Raw genomic sequence first — 6,584 nt, forward strand, 5'->3', positions numbered from 1 at the left:
ATAAAATAGTTAAGTCATTCAAACCAAACCCATTTTGCATCAAATGAAAAAAAAAAAAAAACGGTCACGATATTGACCAACACATATGATCTGGGACATACTCATGAAAAAGTGAGTATTTAAAACAGACTGCTTGTGTATCCAGTGAACATCTGATCCCAGCTCTTGCTCCTTGTTGCATCAGTAGCTGCCTTCACCTATTACCGATGGCTACATCTGCATCACTAATAGGTTTAAACACTTACAAACCTGGTGATGAGTTGTGTTCCCCAAGTGATTATCACAATTATGCCTTTTGGAGAACAGCCTGGCCTTTTACTTTGTACAGCATATATACATACATGTTTTTCTTCATTCCAAGTGCCTGTATCTAGTGTAGAGCCCAAGAGTCCTAGAACTCCACAAAGTGCCATACAAGTCATTCGCTCATGCTCACACACATTTACAGTCCAGTGGTGATTAGCTACATTGAAGCCACAGCTCAGCTGGGGCACACTGACAGAGCACAGGCACCACCAGTCGATCTGACCACCACCATCATGCTATTTGGGTGAATTCTAGCCCAAAGAAACAACAGCAGAATTCTCTGCCGGGAGCCAGGATCCCTTAGCCTGGCAAGCCAGACTAAATAAATGTATTATTTAGGTATATATACTTACCTAAATAAATGTATTATTTAGGTATATATACTTACCTAAATAAATGTAAGAATTTGGTCTAGTTCACTAGGCCAGTGGTTCCTAACCTGGGGGTCCCGACCCCCACAAGGGGGCGCCAAATCCTCTCAGTGGGTCGCCGGACCTCTCCACTTTAAAGGCACACTCCGTAAGATTTAAATGTAGAATAACTTTAAAAATGTTTGATTTTGACCATCTGACCAAATTTTATTAAAAAAAGGAAATAATCTTTAATATTTCAATTTTCTCCTAAGTCCCTCCCCTGCCATTGAGAGCTCAGCCAATATTTCTGCAAGCCTAACGCGTTGACCAATAGCGCTGCGTTACCACCAGGGGTAGCTGTCAATCATCGAGCACAGCAGGTCTCAGCGTGCACAACAGTGTCACGCGCCTCACGCTGCTTACTGCAGAAACATGGAGCAACAAAACCCCAAATTACCGATTCCTCGACTGCCTTCCACATCTTAAAAAACATTTAAAAAGTTTAAAAGCCCTTCTTCAAAAGTGGCTGTAAGACGTTTAAGACACTCGAGTAGAATTTACATTGCAGATTGTTTTTAAACGATGGAGAGATTTTCGTGATCTACAAGGCCTGAAAACGGATGACGAGTTGGCAAAGTATCTTTTGGACAGGTAAGTTATTTATTGTTTTTCGGATAAATTTACTTAAAAATTTTCTTTCACTGAAAGAAGTAATAGAGCAAACAAGTTTTGTATGCTTGGTGTCCTATTGGCTAATGTAGCATTAGCTTGAATGCTAAGTCGACATGAATCGATGCTAGTCGAACTATTTATGCTATATTTGGAAGAAGTTTGAGTAACGAAAGGGGATTTTAGTTTTTTTTATATGGGAGCTAATGATTAGTGTGGCTTTTAACTATAGGCCATATCAGTGTATTGTTTTAAGCTCTTGTTTATAACTTCCCCGTTAGTGGGTTCGGTTAGCATCTTGAACGCTGAATTAGATGTTTACACTTTCCTGAGCTGCGTCTTTGATTAAAATGAGTAATCAGCAGCTCATGTAGCACTTGTTGAAGTCTGAGGAGATGATTCAGCAGTTAGAATTAGGTGTGATTGATGAGGAACGTATCCAAAACCTTACGTTTCTATTAGAACTGAAAGACTTATTGTGCTAACCTGGGTGGGCCACGTGTACAGATTACTGTCTGATTTTGTGGTCTTACTTACGTGAAAACTCCATATTAAAATAAAAGGAATGATAATCAGCTCGTGCAGAAATCTGTGAAGGCTGGGGAGACTTGTTTTATTACAGTGGAACAAAGATATCTGTAACCATTTTTGGTTTGCTGCAAGTCGGCGAACACTTATGAGTTTTTTGTAAGTACATTATTTGTGTTTTCATATAAAAAAAGTGAATGTAACTAATCGCCACATATGTCTTTTAGGGCATGTGGATCGGTCTACTCCATCATGTGACTGGAGAACATGAGTGGTCTCTGGATGTTTGTCAGCATGATCCTTTACTAAGTGACAGAGAGAAAGACTGGATTCAGAAAGGCTCCACTCCACACAAAGCCCTCAGTGACATCATTCTCAGTGAACGTTGGCTGAAAGAAGTCCCAAAATATTTGAAATTCAGGTACTGTAATATAGCTATAAATAATAATATACTTGTTCTAAATGTTAAATTCTTGTTTTAGATCTACAGCAAATTTGGAGGCGTTTCACAACCATCTCCTAATGTATGCAAGCAAAAGATTCAGTTACATCCCACCTATTTACGAGGCACGGATACTGCTTGCTGCATTGGACTACAATCACCACTCACATTGAGAAGTGAAGAGGAGAGCAGATGAATCGATACAGTATGTATTTATTTATTTATACAGTATTTTTAATAAAACATACACTAATGAATTCATAATTCACAGGTCCAGTTTTTGTCATTTTTTATTAACAACTTCCTCAGATGAACAACCACAACGCTCCTAACTGCTACATATTGGTTTAACAACATGCTGTCAAGTGGCCAACTGTAGAATAACAGAAACACCACATTTTCAATAATAGTGCCTCCAGGTGGGGCTTACCTAAATTACTTTTAATTTAAAACACTTTTTCAGCTAATTTGTTGTATACTACAAGTTAGAGCCCTGCACGGGCCTAAAATCTAAGTCCGTGTCTGGCCCGGCCCGAAAAGGTTTTCAGGATTCTCCGGCCCGACCCGCGCCCGACTTTTTTTTAACCAACTAAATGAAAACAAAGTGCGTCAATCCTGACCAATGTGTTAAAAGACGTGCAGGATCCGATCAATTTGTTTTTCCCTCATTTACCGTCACGGAGATAACGGCGCACTGGCTCTGGTGGTAATCAAGTTAAATTTTATCTTTCCAACAATTTTCACAAGAAAACAAAACAGTCCAAAGCAGGGCTTGTGTTGTGTTGACCGGATAGTTCCCGTATTTGACCGTTTATTTTGACGGAGAAAGAATAGAAAGAATTACCCCGACGCATGCAGACAAACTGACATTTTATTCTACCAGTAAGTGTTTAATGTGCTGGTTAAAAACAACTTTCTTACCTCAGATAACTCCATTGCTAATCAGCTCTATTACGAAGAAGCAATGCTCTGGTGTTAACTCGGCTTTTCCTGCGCGTGCACATTCGGAGGTGTGGCTTTCGGCTCTTTCAGGAAGGGCGGGGGAGTGAGCAACAGCCGTTCGAATTTAAAAATCTCCTCCTCCTCACCCTGACGGTGTCATCTTACGGATTGTGCCTTTAAGGGGTTAAAACTTCATTTATTACTTGTTTATAGCCTACATTTTGCTCACATTTTTTTATGAGTGAAACGTTTACTGATATTAAGACAGGAAATAATTAGTACAGAAAATGTAACACACTTTTAAGAACATTTTGCTCAGCTCACTCTTTTATTTTCAAGTGTCAAAAGTTCATTAAAGATAGGACTGGTTGATTAATCACAGCCTTTACAGTAAATAATCTAGTATAAACAGTAATATACACATTTAAGTACATTTTGCTCAGTGTATTTTTTATGTGTCAAACGTTTATTGAAAGGAATGATAGATTTATCAGTGTTTACAAGAAACAATGTGTTCAGAAAAGTAACACAGACTGTCAAGCACATTATGCTCTGTTTGGTTTTGTTAATGACGTTGTTCTGTACTGGAGCCAACTATTACTGTTATCTATTGAATCAAAGCATATTAAAATGTGCTTGAACAATTTTATCATTTCTTAATACTGTTTGTACTGGAAGAGAGAATGGGAGGGGGTCGTCAAAAATTTTACTGGTAAAAAAGGGGTCCCTTGGGAAAAAGGTTGGGAACCACTGCACTAGGCTAAGGATCCCTCAGATTACCGCAGAACCTACCTCCTAGCTGCTGCTTGAGATTTAACGAGAGTCCTCTAAATAAATGTAATCATCTACTCTTTTCATTCTTGCGGAATGGGTTACAGTACCGCAGGCGGGAAGTTGGTATGGATATAGAGTGCATGATCGTTGATGTGTGGTCTGATGTGGGGGTGATGTCGGTTGTGAATTTTTATAATCCGGGCCGGGGGTTGAAGGGGGAGGGGTTGGTTGGTTGGAGGACTGGGTCAGTTTTAGGGGTTGGAGATTTTATTGCACATAGCTCTTTGGGGGGGCCTGTGAGACTGACAGCAATGGTAGAGTGTTAGAGATACTTCTGGACGAGATGGGGCTGGCGGTGTTGAATGATGGGAGCCCTACATGATTCAGAGGAGATGGGATATGCTCCTCTGGGCTGCACCTGACAATTGTTTCGGCTGATTTGGCGGCGGCGTCGAATGAGTGGGCGGTGTTGGGTCTTCTGCCCATGGGCAGTGATCCTCTTCCTGTGCTGAGTGTCTTTGGGCAAAGCTTGGTGATGGGGCGGAGTAGTCCGGTGTTGGGCTTTAGTTTTCGGTGTGCTGACTGGCCCCAGCTTGAACGGAAGTTGAAGGGCAAGATTTGAGTTAGCTAACATGTTATGTTAATTATTATTATCAGACTAAATGTTATAACATGTAGTGATACTATAGTAGTATTGTACAGGAAAATACTGGTACCTTTTAGATAACTTGTTTCAGACTTTTAACACATTACTAACAACCTAAAGCAATATGACTGTTTTTATAAGATAAACTCATGATGAAATAAATGTGACTCTTTAGCGCCATGCAGTTCAGAGAAAGTATTGCAGTTACGGTGGCTGACTCAGGATTTTAACTCTATAATCAATTTCCAACTTGTGTAGCCTAACCCACACAAAGTTTAAAACAAGCTACTCGATCTCTTTAAATAAGCATTAATAATTATGAGTGTTTTATCAACCTACCAGTTCTGAAGGAAACAAGCTAGTTCTGCTAGATCTTGAAGCTGTCACGATTCACATACGGAGGAAGTGTGACGTCAGCCATGAGGTCAGGTGTTGTGAGAAATGTTGTTCCCCTGAAATAAGCCTGATTCGTGCTTCTCCGTCAGCTCCAACAGGGAGAGACACGCTCGCACGAACGCAGATGTTTTGCCCTCATACTTCTCCGTCTCCTGGGGAGTGTTGCAAAGCAATTCCCCGGCAAGACCACAGAGGGCATAGCGCTGTTCTGTGGTATCCTGTCATGTATCCGATCCAAGATAGTGTGTTTATATTGTGTTTTTTGTATATAAGAGACTTTTTAACATGGACATATTTGTCCCTCATCCTCCTCCACCTCTTTATGCGCTCCCCACCTCTAAACCCACGTTTCCTGTCATTTCCGTCCACAAATAAAACGCTTGCTGCGAATCTTTTCACTCCTCTAGTCACGGGGAATTAAACGTTCATGTTTTTAGAGTTTTTTTCGCGAGGTATTCTTCAAGCTGCTCCGTGTCTGCCGGTAGTTATCCTCGGCTCTCTTTATGTTTTTGAGGGCGCAATGGCGGCGGTGTAGACTACAGCAGCGTCCTGACCAATCACAAGCTTTCGTTGTATGTCTCGACGGACGGATGTTTAGAAAAGAGAGCTCGACTCCGTCCGTCCTTGCGGAGCTCTCCAGCAAGCCCGCAAGGACGGATAATGGCCTTGTGTGTCTCCGCACTGACGCAGACGGAGAAGCGTGAGTCAGGCTATATTCTGTCCCCCCATGTCGCACTTCAGGCTATTTTCACAACATTTGTGATCAACTTTTACGGGAAATTGATGGAATTTAATGATGTTATGCTTGCGATTTTTTTAATCTATATTTTCTCCTAAAAACAATAAGAACGATACTGTAAAAATATTCTTGTTCACTCTTTTAGATTGGATGGGATAGAGGCTGGGTGGCATTTCATTTTCCCTGTCATTTACTCTACACCCTAGAGGCTCTTTTATTCAATGTCAGGAATGCAAAGCTGTCAAGTACACAGGTGGCAGGAACAGCCAATCACAAGTTAGCAAGTATCAGCAGAGCCAATAGATGAGGTTATGGACGGTTCTAATGGGAAACTTCAACACAAACTTTATTTTTATTTTTTTCACCTGGTCCTAGTACTCAACCAGTGTCTATTTAATATAATGTAACATTGTCTTTGGACGGTAACAAGTGCAGGGGACAACAATGTACTTTGGAAAAAGTGGGGGTGACATGTCTTCCCCCAAAACTACGTTCATGACCGCAATGCATGTCGGGAGGCTTGTTGTTGTGCTACTTTTTAAAATAAACCTTTATTAACAACTTTCAAACAACAAAATAATGGTTTGAAATCAATTTACATTCCAGGAGTTTGATGCAAGTTTGTATAAGGTGCTTGAAAGCAAACAAAAAAAGGATCCTTGAAGTAAAGAGATCATTGACTGAATAACTATTTTTTATTGATTATTTCTGATTATAATGGGTGACTCTGAGTTTTTCATGCAGATTGAACATGAAAATAGTCTCCTACACCTATCTCCTGCGTTAGCT

Source organism: Nothobranchius furzeri, chromosome 17 (genome assembly GCF_043380555.1).
Source record: "Nothobranchius furzeri strain GRZ-AD chromosome 17, NfurGRZ-RIMD1, whole genome shotgun sequence".
In the NCBI taxonomy this organism is placed as follows: Eukaryota; Metazoa; Chordata; class Actinopteri; order Cyprinodontiformes; family Nothobranchiidae; genus Nothobranchius; species Nothobranchius furzeri.